Source organism: Protopterus annectens, chromosome 5.part0 (assembly GCF_019279795.1).
Source record: "Protopterus annectens isolate FY-2018-M chromosome 5.part0, PAN1.0, whole genome shotgun sequence".
NCBI lineage: Eukaryota > Metazoa > Chordata > Ceratodontiformes > Protopteridae > Protopterus > Protopterus annectens.
This window is the reverse complement of record NC_056735.1, coordinates 1,206,629,967-1,206,648,507: the sequence shown is the minus strand read 5'-3', so window position 1 is coordinate 1,206,648,507 and position 18,541 is coordinate 1,206,629,967. Positions and strand designations below refer to the sequence as shown.

The window sequence follows — 18,541 nt, the reverse complement described above, 5'->3', positions numbered from 1 at the left end:
TGTCAGGCACTGGTTTCCCAGTCCAAGTGAAATGCCCTTGTCAGGCATAGGTGAAGGATCATGCACACTCATGGTATAAGGACTGTGTCACCACTAGGACTGGATTTAGGTCACTAAAATGCTCTCATTGTTAGTGTGCTAACAAGAGTGCAAAGTACTCCAATAGCTGCATGGTCTCTTATGGAAGGTTGTCACCCCCAGTTAGCTGCTGCTTTAGACAGAGGCATAAATGAGCTCAAGACAAGTCCAATAGGAGTGGTATTCAGTGGTCAGCAGGCATAGGGCAAAAGGATACAGTACAAAATAACCGAACCCAGATTTTATTTTCAAAGTAATTAGTCAGTGGTATATCAGCACAGTGGTATGACACAAGAATGCCTCACAACAGTCTGTTTCAAGTGGATGTGTACTTATGTTTTGCAATGAACCCTGCCGCCTTCACACAGTGGAATCAGCTGATGCCCCTGTCAACATTACTACACAGTTTTTTTTAAATACAGCTGCTCAGGTTACTTACTTGTTTTCATGCACTGTGTTTTGGAAAAGTCTTTTTGTTCTTCCAAGATTTATCCTACAGTGGAGTAAGGAAATTCTTTGGTTTATGTTAATACTGAATTATTTCCTTTTCTCCATTCTTTTATCAGCTTGGAATTGGTACATAATTTAGGAGGCATTACAATAAGTGCCCCCCCAACACGCATACAAGTAATTTGTAGTGCTCCGAGTACAACTTTGTGTGTTTGGCAAGAAATCATTACATTTTTGTTCAAACCCTACACAAATAAATGCTGCAGATGCAGTTTATAAATATTGAGTGAAAATGTAGTCTAGTAGTCAAAAGTTCAATATATACAACTAAGATTTCTTTACAGATCCAGTCTTTTATTGAGGACAACAGTATGCATGGTGACTGTAAGAAAAAAGTGTCTTTAGGCAATGAATTGGAGTTAATTGTCAAACACCTTATTTTGCTATTATTTTGAAAAAAAGGACTACTGAAGTCAGGCAAAAATGTTAAATTAAGTATTATTACAAAAATGCGAATGAGCCCTTTGACAATATCTGTTGAAGTCGAGAAATGTGTTCTAATTTTTCTGCTGGTGCTTAACCTGTGCCAGTATTGGCTTCAGTTTCTGTTATAGCCATAGATACTCAGATTCTCCTCATTCACTTCTGAAAAATAATAAACAGATACACCTTTGATAAAAGCTGAGGAATATAGTGAACCAAGTAAATGCATTTTCTGCATTGCTAGTTTCTAATATTGTGCTGTGTTTGCCTTTAGTTATTTTCTAGGCCAGAAAAAATTCAAGAATTTATACAAGAATGTGTACGTGTGGGACAACAGAGTCTTCATCAGATATTTTTTTCCAGCCATGATGGGATCTTTACCTTAATTCTGTCTCAATGGGGGTGATGCCAGGTTAAGGTGCAATCCATGTTAGGCACAAAACAGTTCAAAATGTAAAGGGAATATAATAAATGATGCATCTTTTGAATGCCAGTCACAAAGGAAATGCTCATAAGTGCATGGCAGTTTGAATGAAAGTGTGGTACATAATTGTAGGATATGATATATTATATCCTGGGATGTGTGCTAGCAGCACTCACATTTACCAGTTTTCACATTGCTGTATATGAAGGAAGATCTTTTCTCATGCAGCAGCCATACAGGAGTGCACTAGGCTGCAGTATGTAACTACATAACATTTGTACTAATTCTTAAACTACAGATGTCACAGACTTTTTCCTGGTATCTTTGTTTTCTGTCTGGCTTGATTAGTGTGCTGCCGTTGTTTCCTCCAAGTCTCCCACGCAGATTTATGCAGTTTAACCAGGCAAACATTTCTGAATTTTAAGGAACCTTTGAAGTTATATCCCCAAGAGTTTGTGGAGTAGAATGTCTAGAATTCTGAGTACCACTTTCTGTCCCATGGTAGAAAGTGAGTTCCTGAAAATATTGTAGCATCTTTACAGTTGTGTTCTGAGGCTGCTCTCCTTTCTGTTAGCTTATTCAGTTGTAAACATTGTTGTGACTCATTTCCTCATATTTTAACTTTCTACAACCTAAACCATAACTTCTGTTCAACTTTCTGCAACTTAAAAGGAAAAGACTGATGTACACAGGCTCATTACAGAGTTAATCTGATAAACTTTGAAATAATTAAGATAGAAAAGGAAATAATTAACAAACCATTAGGTCAATCAAAACTGAAATTACTAAGTGACTAGAACCAAACTTCATTAGCTAAGTACACAGCAATATGAGTGCAAAATGTATGCCTTAACATAAAAGCTGACGGTGAACTCTAACTCTTAATGTGCTACTCACCAGCAGTAATATATACATATGTGCTTCATGCAAGTTTAGGAACAAACATGGAGACCAAAATAATACAGCAAATTTCAACCCTGGGCAGGGGGTGGGGATTATGCTACAGTAACAGTAACCATATTCCCCAGGAATTACACAATCACTGGGGCCTCATTTTGCATTCTATCCCTTTCATCTCCCAGCAAGGTTACTGAAAACCAAGGATCATAGAAGATTGGTGTCACTATGTCAAAAACCTAACTCATGTCTGCTATCCAAATTGAAGTTTGTATTCAAGTTCCTTAGACTCTGATTACTGAATCTTATAAGTAAACTACAGTAAAATTATTGCTGGATCTTGGAGATGAAATTTCATACTTGCATATTTTTATAGTTTCAAAAGTTTATTATGGATTGGATGGCACTTGCATGCAAAAATAATTTCTTAGAACCACACTGTGATGCTACTGTTTTACAGCTGCTTCTTTAAATTATGAAAAAAGTGCCAAAAACACAGAGGCAGATGCAAATATGTTTGCAAGTGTGAAATGTGTGAAAGTCTAGCACAAATAAATGCATGCATATGTTATATGTTCACTTGCAAAAATGTATGGAGTTGTATGAGTTTTAAGTATTCATACTTCTGTGAGCAGGTGGCCAGGTCTTGCTCCATAAAATAAATAAATGCACCTTGGACAGAACAAAGTGATGCATAAAAACATCTTAAATGTAAATAAAGACAGAGAGCCAAGCACAATGCCCTTCCTTAGCACAAGTAGTTAATACACAACAAATCGCAATTATTTTATAAACAGTTTGCTTAAAAAGTCATGCATTTCCTTAAGTGCAGCCTCTGTACTGGAATGATGGGAGGTAGTTTAAAAGAACGTATTATGTAGCTCTATTGTAATCCTCTGCATCTCAAACATTTCAAACTGAATTAACAATGGGAAGGTGAGAAGAAAGATGTAGCATTCAGTGGTCTCAGTACATCACAGAGAGGGAGAATTATGACTTTATCACAGATTCTACTTGTGTACCTGCAAGTTCCAAATGCGTAGCCTTAAACTATTAAACAATTAAGTTCAGCATATCAAAAACATTACCTTGTCTCTGCTAATGATGACTCCCCCATGCAGAATGAAGACTTGCAGTGTGGAGCTTAAAATGGTTTCTGCGGAAGGTTCAGGAATATATTGTCATGAGGTGATACAGTTAAAAATAACATAGAAACTAAGCAGAGCAGCACATGACACTGTGCAGTCAGAGATCAGTTTACAAAGCAGATTCTTATGCATGAATATCATGCAGACAGAACGCATTGCTTCTTTTTATCTCACGTTCTTCTCTCAGTAAAAACAAGATACGGAACCTACAAAAAATGCATGTTGTAAGCCCACCACTTAGTATGTTCACTATAACTATGTTGGATCCTTTCTTCTGGTTTTCATAGCTACAACTTCAGGGGCTCCTGCTATAGTTTAATGACATGTGCCCAAACAAGCTCATATTGCACCAAATTAAAGGGCTACATTCTTGATGGTTTCAAAGTAAGATTTCTTCATTCAATAAATTAAAGAACTAAGTACAATGTAAAGGAAAGCTGAGGAACATAGAGAAAATAGTCATCAATTACAGTGTGTATTAGCAACTTCTTACAACTCAGGTAGCCACATAACAATGTTATACACAAGTTTCATTACAAAATCTTAGCAATACACGGAGGTGACTTTTTTTGGTAGTATTTTACTTTTACTATAGTCACAAACCATCAAGTGCCAGTGAAACAACTTCCTTCTCAGTATTACTGACACAGTAGCAAAGTTTTATACTTGTGTAACTCAAGCTGTCATGGATTGGAATCTGAAATGGTGTGAAAGTTTCAGAACGCTGACTCATTCTTCTGCAGAGTAACTCTACAAATGCTTACATCTGACTAGTTTATTTCAATTTCAAAAGATAGAGTTGGTTTCTGGATTTTTTAATGAAAAGAAAGGTACTCTTAGCAGTCAGGAAACGCTAGGCATACATGCAGTCTCCCCATATCATAGCTCTCAACCTTCATTCTCCAAAATGAGGAAGACTAGCCCTCGTAATGTGGAATAAATGGGCAAAATGTGGAATACATACTAATGGCTTACTAACAACATCAACTAGGAAGGTCATAGGGTGGTTAAAATATGCTGGTTTTACTTATAAAGAATATCTTTTAATGAATTAATATGATTCATTTCTATTTACTATGGAGTTCACTTAAAAATTGCTAACACTGAATTTGTGACAGACCCTTTCAATGTGGAACTTTGAGGAACATGAACTTTTTAAGACCCCAAATGAGGTACGTTCCTCATAATGAGGTACACTTGAGAGGCATGCCCCATATACACTGCATGTATTAATGCTCCAGAAACAGGATGGTTTCAGAGTTATACAACTTGACAGCATTAAGACACTGAATACATTTCGAATATTTGAATTTAAATTATTCCAGCTTAGAAAGGAATCTCTATTTCTCACATTTGTGTCGTCACAGTAATTTTTCACTGTGTTCAGTGTTACATGTTCGGACTGAAGAATAACCACTTATAACATTTATTGCATGATTACAGACATACCACTAGATTCACTTTGATGTTATTCAATAAATCTGTTGAAAGTGGGTTGTGGTGTGCTGTTCATGGCTTTAAGAGATTTGGTGTCTTATGTAACAGTTCAAAATGTACATTATAAAATAATGGCTCACTACTATTCAAAAATAAGCACACTGATTGGTTAGCCACACCAGCGTGCCTGCTGTAAATTGAGCATGCACCAAAAGAAAAAAGTCTGGCCAATGAATTGGCATATACTATGGAGGGTACACCAAAATATGAGAAAATTCTGCAAAACTAAAACAGAAACATGCCTTATTTTCCTCATATCTGTGCACCTGTAAATGTCTATTTTTAACACAAAAAAAAAAACAGCAACACAGATTATGTTTTCTCAAATGCTTCTGCACTGATGAATGTGCAAGCATTGGAAGTTGGAACACAAGTCCCATATGCATACACAGTACATCAGTATAGCGAAGACAAGTGTGAAGATAGAAGTGTCCTTATACAATCACATTGTTTAAGAAAGGGAAGTGTTTGTTTATTTATTTATTTACTTATTTATCTATTTATTTATTTCAGTCTGATGACCAGGGAAGTCCACTGGGCCAAGAAGAGCCTGTTTTCAGTGGAGGCCTGGGGAGAAAAGCTCCAGAAACACTTTACAGTTATACAGATATACAGTATATACATTACTGTTACGCAAAAGTATCATAATACATACATACAAAGAACAGCATAATGCTGCATAAAATTATGCAGAGCAGTATAACATAATTGTTAGGCTGAGAATTTAGTATAATACAGACTGGGGTATATACAGTCTTAAGAGGAGAAATACAGGTAAATTGAATGTTGATGTGAAATTTTGGATGTCCAGAAATAAGTTTCAATTGATATAATAACATTTAATAAGGTCATCCAAGGTGCAGTAGGAGAATTGTTCAGTACTGTAAAGTGGGGTGCACTGATAGTAATGAGAGGGTATGGGGGACTTATATAAGAGAGTGACATGGACATGCCCATTTTGAAGACAGATGCAAGAACAAGTGAGATTTAAAGTTGGTATGATTAGAAATATTGCGAAGGGGGGAGGAAGAGAGTTCCATTGTTTAGCTATGGAGCAGGATAGTAGAAGTTGGCCAGGGGGACATGACGGTTTGTAGATTTGTAGGAGGTTTTGGTTTTCTGATCTGAGAGAGTGGTTAGGTATGTAAGAGGTTAAGGTGGTAGCAAGAGATGGGCAGTTGGAAGGTTTGAAAATGAGCTTGTGGGCAGTGGTGAGCTGAAGGAATTTCCAGTAGTTGGGAAGTTTGAGCCATTGCAGGGTGAGGAGAGGTTGGCAGTGGTGGGTTGAGTATTTAGAATTAGTTGCGAATTTGCTTATTTTATGGTAGCAAGATTCGAGTTTGGCTTGTAGGCCGAGCTGGAGATTGGGTAACAGAGGTGCCCCATACAAAAGAGAGGGGAGAAGGAAGGAGAAGGCTAAGGTTTGCCTGGTTGAGGGGCTGAGGTAGCAGTTGTGTCTGTACAGGAGTCCTAGTTTTTGGTGTGTTTTTTTTTATCATGGATTGGATACGGATGCCAAATTTTAGGTTTTCATCAATGGTTACCCCGAGCAGTTTGGTACTGGATACAATTTCGAGGGGGTGTTGGTTTGGCTGAGTATGGAAAATGAGCTTTTGTCAATAGTATTGTTTCTAGAAGGTGTAAAGGTCACCAGTTTAGTTTTAGTAGCATTTACAGCCAAGTGATTGTTTTGCATCCAGGTTTCTGTTTTAGGGAAGACAGACTAAGCTGAGCAGATGATTGTTGTGTCATCTACATACTGTATTACTGCTATACTCTGGGATAGTGCGGTGGAAGTTGTTGATAAATATATTGAAGAGGAGAGGACCGAGAACAGAACCTTGGGGTACCCCGGTGGGGGTCAGTAGGAAGGCAGACGTTGAGGTTTTCCACTGTACAGCTTGCTGATGATGAAAAAAGGTAGCTTGAGAACCAGGCAATGGTGGAAGGAGAGAGGTGGAGAGAGGAGAGTTGACATAGGAGTAGAGTTGGGAAATGGTGCCAAAAGCTATGGACATGTCAAGGAACAGGGTAGATACGAGTTTGCCAGAGTCGCATGCTAGGTTGATGGTTTCAAGAAAGGAAAGAAGGGCAATTATGGTACTGTGACCAGGACGGAAGTCATGTTGAGTGGGGGAGAGGAGGTTGTTTTGTGTAAGATATGGCATTAGTTGTGAGTGGATAGCTTTTTCTAGTATTTTGGAAAGGGGAGGATGGCAATAAGTCTGAAATTCTTGGTGTAAGTGTTTTGCCACCCTTATGGAGTGGGAAAGTAATTTCTTTCTTAAATGATGTTATTGTATAAAAGTAATAATCCTCTCCTGTTTGTGAATATATCAGGATTTACCACAGTTAGTGTTGTTTAATCACTCATGCTTCACCCTCATGATCAAACCACACCAACCACAACTAAATCATGATATACCCAAGCACAATTATGGGGCCCATGCTACATCCTTATGATCAAACCACACCAACCATGGGTCAATACTGACATACCCACACACAGTTATGGGGCCATGTTGAATATCAAATATTGCATGATGGTGAAAAAAATTGAAAATAAATTGTTCACTTTTCATCTGAGAAACTGTATATGTAGCTGCAGCTGCCTGTACATCTCCTTCTCCCCATCTTCTCAGGAAATTGGTCTTAGAACTGGAAACTTTGGCTCAAGAAATATGATTTATTCCTCACTGTGAGACAAACAAAGAGATACCTGAAAGGTGACAATGTACCACATTTCTAAATGCTACATAACGAGATGTCCTGAAAGTATATGATATGTCTGAGTTTTAAGATGGTGAAAATAAGAATGCTACTGCAACAAGAAGAAACGTTCAGAACTACTGTGTACAAAGAAATAATTCATTACATAGCAATCCTTTGATGTTCTGACTGAGTAACTGTTGCAGTATTTGTAGCAGATGGCTTGTAGCCCACTGACATCCAGCTGGGGCACCACAGCTTTACTTTCCTAGGAAGTGTGTCCAGATGATGACCTCAGCTCATAGGCACTGGAGTATAAAATCAGATGTACGTGTGAGATGCTCTGACAATCTCACCACCAGCCCAAATGCAGGTCATTGCACCCAATGGACTGTGATTACGTGGTCATTTGGCATTGTAGCTTCACTTGTCAAATTAGATAAGTGCCCCTTCCTTTCTAAATCTTTGACAGTTTTGCTGCTACTAGATTTCAGGTAGGAGGGGTAAGTATGAGTGTGGTAGACAAATTCCAAACAAACATCTGCATTCTGCACACTAAGAACTGTTCTGTCTAGGGTGTAAACATGACTACTACAAAAAAGCCAGACATGTTCTACAAACTTCCTGATGAACTAAAGTATCTCTACAAATACTCTGTGGCAGACTCAGCTGCAGTACTTCTGGCCTTGGCAAACCTTCCAAGCTGCCTCCTGGCACTAAAGTTCTCCCCAATGACAACAACAGTTGAGTAATGGACAGGTGGAGTAAGAAAGTGTATACTTCCTCCACTTTGGCTTTCAGAGTCATTAACTACCAAACTCAAATGACAAAATACTTACTCTCTATGTTTCAGTTTTTAAGTAAGACTATCACAGAGCCTTAGACCCCTGAATCAAAACAGCATACGCAATCTCTAGTGGCCTAGGCTTCACAAATAGCCAGGCATGATATAAAATGCAATTAAGATGCTGTGGATGCCTCTTCCTGGGTAGCTGCTACTGGCTCAGTGATCAGGCATTGTCACTGACTGCATGGCCAACCTACTCCAGAAGATTTCAAGTCAAAGATTTTAAAGTCCCTCTTGGATAAAAACCTCCCTTTTTTGGCTCACAAGCTTCTAGTCTTTTCAAGGCTTTACAGGAATAAGGCAAGATAATGAAACATTGCCCTAGATTCTCCTCTCTACAGTGCCCAGGTACCTAAAAATATCAAACAAAAGATTCCTTTGCCAAAAAAGATCATAGAGTGCCTCATAGGCAAATTAAAAATTTCTAATAAAAGATTTACAAAGAAAACTGAGGGATACTCCTTCTGGGAGGCCTCAATTTGGTAGAAGGCCACTGTGACTATATCCCTCCCACCCACCCTCAAACTCCAACCCCTCCATCCCACTCTCAAAAACATTCTCTCTTTCCTTCCTATTCTGGGAAGCAATAACATCAGACAAATGGGTCTTAAGCATTATCAAGGAGGGTTATTCTATGTCTTGGGAAAGCAGCCCATCTACCAGGGGAATACCCCCACCCCTTCCTAACCAGATACACCTGCTAGACCCTATCATGTAAGACTTACTGGCTCGGGGAACCATAGAAGAAGTACCCTCAACATTTTTAGCAAAGGGATTTTATTTAAAGATCTTTCTTGTCTAAAGAAAAAGGATTAATGGAGACCAATTCTGAACCTCTCCCATCTGAACACCTTTCTAAGGGTTCCCTCTTTCAAAATATTGTCCATACAAATCCTTTTTACTCTTCCTGCTTCCTCAGGCCTTCCTGGTATCCTTAGAACTAAAGATGGTTATCTGCATATTACCATCCATCCTTCCTGCAGAAACTTTCTCAGGTTCTTTACTGGATCATCATATTTTCAGGTTATTGCTTTGCCCTTTGGTATTTCTACAGCTCCAAGAGTTTCCACAAAATGTCTGGCCCCCATGGTGGCTTTCTGCTGCACTCAGAACATACAAATCTTCCCTTACCTGGATGACCTACTACTCCTGGTAATTTCCAGGGACACCATCCTCAAGCACCATCATTACATTGTGCAACTCCTGACCCTCCTGGGCATCATCATCAATTACAAAAAAAAAAAAAATCCCAGGTCATTCCCACCCAGCTAAGATTCTGGCAACCTGAGTACAAGTAGTGATTCAGGTGATAACAGCATGGGTGGAGGAGGATACAGCCCAGAAATATCTGCCATGCATGCCTTTATTTCTCAGGAGAAGGTCACCTCCCTAGACACCAACTTCTTAATGCTTTCCAATGAGGATCATTGCTTGGCCAGACAAGTTCTCAGGGCTCTACAACTCATGGCTGCCACAATCCCTACACCGCCCCTCATCAGGCTACACATGAGGAAAATACAATGGTATCTGAAATCATTGTGGTCCCAGCACTCTTACCCCCTTGAAACCTGTATTTCTCTTCTGCCTTGCATCAAGAAAAACTTCTCTGGCGGAGCAACCAGATTCTCCCTTCACTCCAACCCCACACAACCAAGTCCTGTTTATAGATGCCTCAGACAGGGCATGGGGACCTTGGACAGGAGATCACAGAGTTTGAGAATGACCTGCCCATGTACTGGAAGAACATATTAACATAAAGGAAATAAGAGCTCTCCTACAAGCCCTACACACTTTCTCACACCTTTGGAAACCAGGCACTCTGTTGGTGTACACAGACACCACCATAGTGATGTGGTACAAAAACAAGCAGGAAGGCACAAGATCCTACCCGCTGTGTAGGCTGGCACAGGAGGTCTGGAACCTAGCCTCTCAGCTGAGTCCTACATTTATTATGATACATATCTCCTCTCATTAGAACATATTGGCAGACTTTCTTAACAGGGACACGGACAACCCTCAAGAATGGTCTTTGAACACCAAGGTTTGCAAATTCATTACTCACAGATGGGGGGGGGGGCTGTCCAAATGGATGGCTTTGATTATCCCAAGCATCACCTACTCCCTCTTTTCTGCACAAGTAATCCTCGACAGATGCTATCTCTTTCCAGTGAATGGGGAGGTTCTTGTATGCATAACCCCCTTTTCCTCTGCTTCCAAGGTTCCTACTCAAGGCCCAGAAGGAGTCTCCAAAACCCCTGTTTCTGGCACCTTTATGGCCAAGACAGAATCCTTCCATAACAAGTTCTAATCACTTAACAGAAATGGCAGCTCCTTCATCCCTATCTGACCTCACTCAGTCAAACTCTCTGAATGACAGGATTTTAATCCCTACAAGACAAACGTTCTCTGAAGAGGCTGTCTGAGACAAGAAACCAGTAAACATAACACCAGAAAATCTTACATAGCCAAGTAGAAAATATTCTTACTCTGGGGCCTTAAGCACAACTTCCAGTCCTTCCTGTCAGACATCCCCACAGTGCTCAAAAACTTGGGTGACTTAGTGAATTCGGGGTTGGAATATTCTTCCATTAAAACTCATTTATCTGCCAATAATGCATATTTACCTTTGAAGCCCTACCTCATGTACAGGAGAGAAGTTAAGGTTTTTCTGAGAGGGGTTTTACATGTTAAACCCTCAAGGAAACCTACTGCCCCACCATGGGACCCTAATTTTGTCTTGGTAAAAAAAAAAAAAAAAAAAGAGTTATGTACTTACCACAACATTCCATCTGTGTTGTCCAGTTTCATTCTTCCTCAACAGATGGGTTCAGATCCAACATCTGGATCAGACTCGACCATTACACTAGCTCGTGGCCATCAACAAACTCTCAAGCTTCCTTCTTACCCACAATGCACTATGTCTAACATCCCTTAGATCCTACTTACAGCTTGAGAGTGAGAGAAACTATAAAATAATTGCCATAACTGGAGTTCAGCACGAGGGACATATGATGTCCCTAAGAGTCTCATTCCTCCAGAAGCCATTTGTAAAAGATGGAGGGGGATGGAGAGTGGGGAGTTGAGGAAGAATAAAAATGGACAACACAGATGGAACATTATGCTAAGTACATAACTTCTTTATCTGATGCTGTCAATTTTCATTCATTTCTCAATACTCAATAGATGGGACAAAGTCCCCAGCTACCTGAATTCCTGAGAGGACTCTAAGGAAGTATATTCATGAGTACTGTTGAGCCAAAGTCTGCTCTTCCCCTTGAGGCCAGATCTATTTTGTAATGAGTGATAAAGGTATGAGGATTTGACCAAGCTGCAGCCGCACATATATCATCCATGGATGCTCTAGCCTGGAATACAGTGGATGTAGCCATAGATCTAGTTGAATGAGCCTTTAGTGGTTTAGGTAAGGGGAGAATCAACTTGTTGTAGATAAATGAAATACAATTTGTCAACCATCTAGCTATTGTTACCTTTGTAGCTGATTTGCCAACTTGTTATGTGCAAAGGAAACAAACAGGTGGTCTGTCTTTCTAATTTCTTTTGTTCTGTGCAGGTAGAAACGTAATTGTCTATGAACATCCAGTAAGTGCAGCACATATTCTCCTTTATTTGTAAAGTTTGGGAAGAATACTGGCAGGATACTGGCTTGGTTAATGTTGGATTCTGACACCACCTTAGGTAGGAAAGAAGCACTGGTATGTAAGGTGACCCTGTTCTTAATGAAAATCAAGTATGTGCCTTAGAAGACAGTGTATGAAGTTCTGAAATTCTTCTAGCAGATGTAATTGCAACTAAAAAGACAGTTTTCCAGGTCAAGAATTTTAAATCACATTTGGCTGCATGTTCACAGGAGGAATGTGTTAAGGCTTGCAAAACCAAATTTAAATCCCATGGAGGTACAGAATCTTTATAAGGAGGTCTAAGTAGAAGTGTACCTTTCAAAAAGGCTTTGCTCAATTTACAGGAAACCAGAGAGGAATCCACATGAAAGAGATGGCAGTAAGCTGAACTTCAATAGTAAATGAACTAGCACCCTCATTAAATAAACTCCCTACAAATTCAAGAACAGAATGAATCAGGGCACAGAAGGGGTCTACTAGATTCTGCTCTGACCAGTAAACAAATCTTTTCCATTTACTTCTGTATAACTTCCTCATAGAGGGTTTATGTGAAGATAACTGTACGGATACGCGAAGAAAGCATAGGTTTCCTGGCCATTAATGGAATGGAGAAACCATGCAGTCAGTTTGAAATTTGAGATGGCTGGGGGAACCATGAGTGTCACGTGAGACAGAAGGTATTGAGTTGCATCCAGAATCCAAGGTGGGTATAGAATGTGAAGCCAAAGGAAGTGGAAACAAATCTGTAGAGGCCAGTAAGGAGCAATGAGGATGACTTTGCTCTTCAACCTGGTTGCTTTCTGAAAGGAATTTGGGAGTTAAAGGAGTAAAGGGGATAAGCGTACAGAAGACCAGGGGGGGCCAATCATGGAATAGAGCATCCCTCTGTGACTCCTTCAGTGAGGGGATTAGGAAGAAGAAGAAACTGTTGCAATTGTTGTTTAGGGGAGATGCAAAAAGATCACAGCAAGGTTGGGTTCACTGATGAAAAATTATGTCCGTCACTTTGTTGTTGAGAGACCAGCAGTGAGGTAGTAAAAAGGACCTGCTTAGTTTGTCTGCTATCAGGTTGGACTTCCCCAGAATATGCGTTGCAATTAGAAAGCGGTTGGAAGACATGCCCATTGTTACACCCTTAGGGCTTCTCAACACAAGGAGTAAGATCTGGTTCCCCCTTGTTTACTAATGTACCAAACTACTGACATGTTGTCCATTTGGATCGCAATTGTTCATAGAAGGAGAGAGTTTTGGAATGCTTGCAACGCCAAAAGCACCATTTGCATACCTGAGTTATTCTTATATTTGTTGACAAGGGTTGAGAGAACTAACCATTGTGTTTGTAGCATCCATTGCAGAATTCTCATGTGATATCTTGCTAAGGGAACTAAAATTATTGATGCTGACATTGATCCCAGGACTTGCAGAATCAATCGGGCCGAAGGTCTGGTACTGCAAATTATTTTCTTGACTTGATTTCTTATTGTTTGTACTTTTGAAATCGGAAGAGATGCTACCATAGACACTTTGCTGAACATTGCTCCTATGAATTCCAATGTCTGAGTTGGTTATAATTGTGACTTATTGTAATTGATGGTTATTCCAAGATTTGAACACGTCTGCAACACTTGTTTTCATGCTTGTACCAGTTGATGCCTGGTTGCAGCGGTAATGAGTTAGTCATCTAAGTATGGCAATACCAGGAATCCCTGCAGTCTCAAGAACTGCTACTATTGCCATCCACTTGGTGAACACTCTTAGGGTTGTGATGAGGCCAAAGGGCAGTGCTCTGAACTAGTAATGACTGGCTCACAGCCAGAAGCCTAAGTACCTTCTGGATCGCCTGTTCATTTTTATGTAATAGTACACATCCTGAAGATCTATCAAGCACATCCAGTCAGCTCAGAAATGGCAGAATGGACAGAACCATGACTATCCAAAACTTGGTGGGTCAGACCAATTTGTTCAACACACTGAAATCTAAAATCGGTCTCCAGTCCCCTGTCTTCTTTGGCAATAAAAAGAATCTTGAGTAAGTTCCAGATTCCATTTGGCCTGGAGGGACATAGTGGATTACTCTTTTTTTAGCAGCTTTTGGATTTCTAGTGCTGCTGCTTCTCTCTGAATGGATGAAACATCGGCAATTTTCCTGGGCAACAGAGGTGATAGGGGAAAAAGAATAATATAACCTCTGGAAATGATTCTCTGCACTCAAGTGTCATTTGTTATGTTTAGCCAGGCTTTCTGGTGCAGAGATAAGCAACCCCCAACTGTTTCCAGAGAAAGGCAATCAGGCCACCCTTCAAGAGTGCTGAAAGGGTCTGTCAGAAAATGCATCTCTAGACTCTCAGTTTTGCAGCCTCCTCTGCGAAGGGGCATCTTCTGCCATTATCACTCCCCCACCTCTGAGAGGAACTACCTCCACATATGTCCTGTAAAGGACCCTGAGGCTTCCTGAACCACATATTTTGACCTCCTCGTTGATTCCTGGAAAAGGTCCATTGAGGGGTCGAAAAATGTACCCCCACTGCAGACTGGGTCTTTCTGTCTTTGTCACACCTGGAGAGTGTGTCATCTACTGCGAGGCTTAGCAAAGGAAAACTGTCAAAGGCAGCATTGTTGAAAAATAGCTTGACGGGCTCCACAAAATCACACAGATGCATCCAGGCATGTCTCCTGATGGAAATACCTGACCCTGCAGCCCTAGCGATGCCTTCTGCAGCATGCAAGATGAGCTTCATGCATGAATTTGCAATAGATTGAAGGGTAGCCAAATGTGAGGCCACAAAACTTTGAGCCTCCACAGTAGTGGTCCCTGAAAGGGAGTTTGAAAGATCCTAAATTAAGTCCCTTTGCAGTCTCGTGAAGTGTGCCAAGTAGTTCAGTGATCTGAGAGCAAATGTCGCCGAAGCATAAACTTGCTTCCCAAATCTGTCCAGTGCCCTAGATTCTCTGTTAGGGGGATGAACAGTGGAACTCTGTTCCATGAGTTCCTTCTTTGAAGCTGCCACCACAACCATTACATCAACTGGTACCCTTTTACTGCAATGTTCACTGCCTGCAAGTGAAGCCAGAATCCTCTCTGGTCTCTTGGGGATCGGCTCAATCATAACAGGCTCCTTCCACATCCACTTAGAAACAAATCAATAAGTTCATGCAAAGTAACCCAGGAGGTAGACAGGCCAGTCCTGAAAGCTTCCAGAAATACTGACTCCTCAGGAGTTGGGTTTTGGGCAGACCAACCACCCTTCTCTTTAAGTATCTCAAGGATGTCTCCAAAAAAGATATCATTGGGTAGTAATTTCAAAGACCCTTCTTCCTCCTCAAAGTCAGTATCCTCAGTGACAAACTCATGAGGAGAGTCCAACTGCCGCCTCTTGCATGTCCTCTTCCTTGGGACTTCTTCGGTGGATGATCTGGAGAGATATCAGAAAAGATGACAATACCCGTCTTGGTGATCTGGAAGTTTTGGGCTGGATGTCCCAGTGAAGTAGAATGCTGAGGATCATGGTGCAAAGTTAGCTGACATGTCGAGGGTGGATGTCTAACATGACATAGAAGAGAAAATCCTCTTCATAACCTCGAAAGCAGACTGCTCAGGATAGAAGGAAATTAACAAAGCCAAGAAAGCAAGTTTCTGGCCTGGAACTTCCCTGTGTTCCAAAAGACGTCGTCCCAAGGCAGAAGCTAGAGCTGAGCTGTCCAATGCCAAAGCTATGAGAGTAAGAGATGGCTCTGAAAACCTTGGAGTCAATTCTATCCCCTCGGATCAGACCTGGAAGCTCTGGCTCCAAAGGTCTTCCAGATCCAAAGATGTTGGAGTGGGTGCACTCAGAGTAACAGTCGGATCTGAAGATAATGCTCTCTTAGGATCTGAAGGCCCAGAATGCTCTAATTCAAGGACTCTAACACCACAGGTTTGGTCAAAGAAGGAGTTGTTATCGGTGGAGTAGCAGATGGACAGTGTTCCTGACCCTAAGGGGTAGGAAACGTGAGGACTCGCTTCTGAAATTGTTTCTTTAAGAATCTCCCTATCATCCTTTCCACATCTGCCTCCATGAGACTTCTGGAGGAATGCGAACGCTCCAAAAATGGGGAGGACACCCTGGATGGTACCGGCTCCACGGTGGGCGAATATACAGTACGTAGCAATGGTTTAGGATCTGGGGACTTCAGATCCATTGTACATTTTGTCGGATCAGAGGTAGGACTTGCAAGATATCTGATCGGATCCAAAGATGGTTGGATCCCAGGAGATGTCCAATCCGATTTTAACCTCTTTTTCTTTGGTTCCAATGAAGTAGAAGCAGTGGAATCTGAAGATCTGGACCATTTTGAAAAGTCCTTGGATTTTACCTTGGGAGATTAAACTCCAGAGAAGGCCTGAGAGAAGGGAGTTGGCAATAAACCCTCTAATATCAACTTGTTTCTTCTTTCTGTCAAAGCTCTGGGGTTGAACCCACTGCAAATGTCAGTCTAGGTCTAGGTGTAAAGACCCTAAATAGTAAACACACAAAGTTTGGGCAGCTAAAAACAGTAACCTGTACCCACATTTCTCACATTTCTTGAAGCCTTTATCAGACATTGTTAAAGGTGAACATTTTTAAATGAGATATTAACAGAAGGCTCAAAATTTATATCTTAACTGTCTGGACAGTTACGATCTAAATACTGCCACTAATGAAAAGAAAAGTTAGAGAAATAGGCTAGCAGATTTTTTTTAAAGGGAAAAAGTTTAACTACAAAATCAGAAAGAAACAGGGCAGGAAAGAACTACCAACAATGGTAGCAAGACATCCCTATCTAGTGTATCAAAGGGGTATTACGCACAGTGCATTATGGGTTGGAAAGGAGCTCAAGAGTTTATTGGTGGCCATGAGTTAGTGTAACGGTTGAGTCATATCTGAATGTCGAATCTGAACCCATCTGTTGAGGAATAAATGAAAACTGACAACATCAGATCTCGCTTTACCCCCATTTGAACCAGCTGCTTTGGCTATTCTCAAATTCTGAACCTGGAAAACAGTGCCCCTCCTGGAGTTCAGCCCACAGAGTCTCAGAACTCCATGCTGTCATGGCTATTCCACCCTTTCTCATCTTCCACAAAGACTGGGTAAGCCTTAGCACCAATCCTTCTTTCATGCCAAACGTGGTTAATAGCTAACCTTCAACCAGGCAATCTGCCTACCTTTTTCCCTAATCCCCATAACAGAAGGGAAGGAATCTTACACTCCTTAGATAGTCACAGACAACTGAGGTTTTACTAGGACAAAAGTAAGGATATCAGAAAAAACAGATCAGCTGTTCATCTCCTTTATGCATTCCAGGTTAGGACTACCAGTTTCCAAACAACTATTGCATTCTGGATCTCTAAGGCTCTTTCCTTCTGCTACTCTCTCCATGGATAGACTATACCCACATGGTCAAAAGTGCATTCCAGTCAAGCAGTGGCTTCATCAGGTGCCTTCTACAAGGGGGTGGATACCAGCTCCATTTTAGAAGCAGCTACCCGGTCATCTGTCCACATCTTCACAATACACTGTAAGCTAGATGGCAGCACAGTGGTGCAGCGGTTAACATTGTCACCTCACAGCAAGAGGTTCACCAGTTCGATTCTCGGCTGGGGTGCCTTCTGTGTGGAGTTTGCATGTTCTCCCTGTGTTCGCGTGGGTTTCTTCCGGGTACTCCGGTTTCCTCCCACATTCCAAAGACATGCATCTGGAGCATTTCTCCCCGGGCCTCCGCTGAAAACAGGCTCTGTGGAACCTAGTCGGACTTTCCCGGTCAACAAATGATAAATAAATAAAAATAAAATAAATAGATATCTTCTCTGAGTCTAGGGTTGCTTTTGACAGAACTATTCTGTCTGGCCTTCTGGACTCTTCATTTTCTCCTTTTTAAGCCTACCACCCTTCTCTCCCTATAGCTCTAGGAATCACCCATCTGTTATGAATACTACAACAGTAGATGTCCTACTGAGCTTTGTTCTAGTATTCCTTCCTTTCCACGTTATCCCCTTATCCCCTTCTCTTCCTTTCTGTCCCTTTTGGTACAAATACTATGCCTTACACTAAAATCTGTTCCACTCCTTCCCGCCAACAACTATACCTGCAAACACAAGTATTTTTTCTTTCTGTAGTACAATGGCTTACCAAATCGCAACTAATTCTGAACCCCAATAAGATCAAACTGCTCATTTTCCAGCCTACTGACACCTCCTCCAGACCCACATTTAACATCATATTTAAATATAACACTACTGTATCTTTTGTTACTCACACTAAACTCCTAGGAGTTGAAATTGACTGCAATATGAAATTTGACACCCACGTCACTATCACCATAAAGAAGGTACATAAAAAAATTAGGGGCA

The 18,541-nt window shown here is 40.8% G+C and overlaps 1 protein-coding gene across 2 annotated transcripts in view; it reads right to left on the bottom strand.

Moving 5' to 3' along the window:
• FBXO40 (F-box protein 40) overlaps positions 1-3,509 on the bottom strand; it is a 476,342-nt gene extending 472,833 nt beyond the window's left edge. For both annotated transcript variants that reach the window (XM_044071075.1, XM_044071074.1), the window contains exon 1: positions 3,421-3,509. The gene's annotated coding sequence lies outside the window, so the exon portion shown is untranslated. The remainder of the gene's footprint in view (positions 1-3,420) is intronic.
• Positions 3,510-18,541: the final 15,032 nt, after the last annotated feature.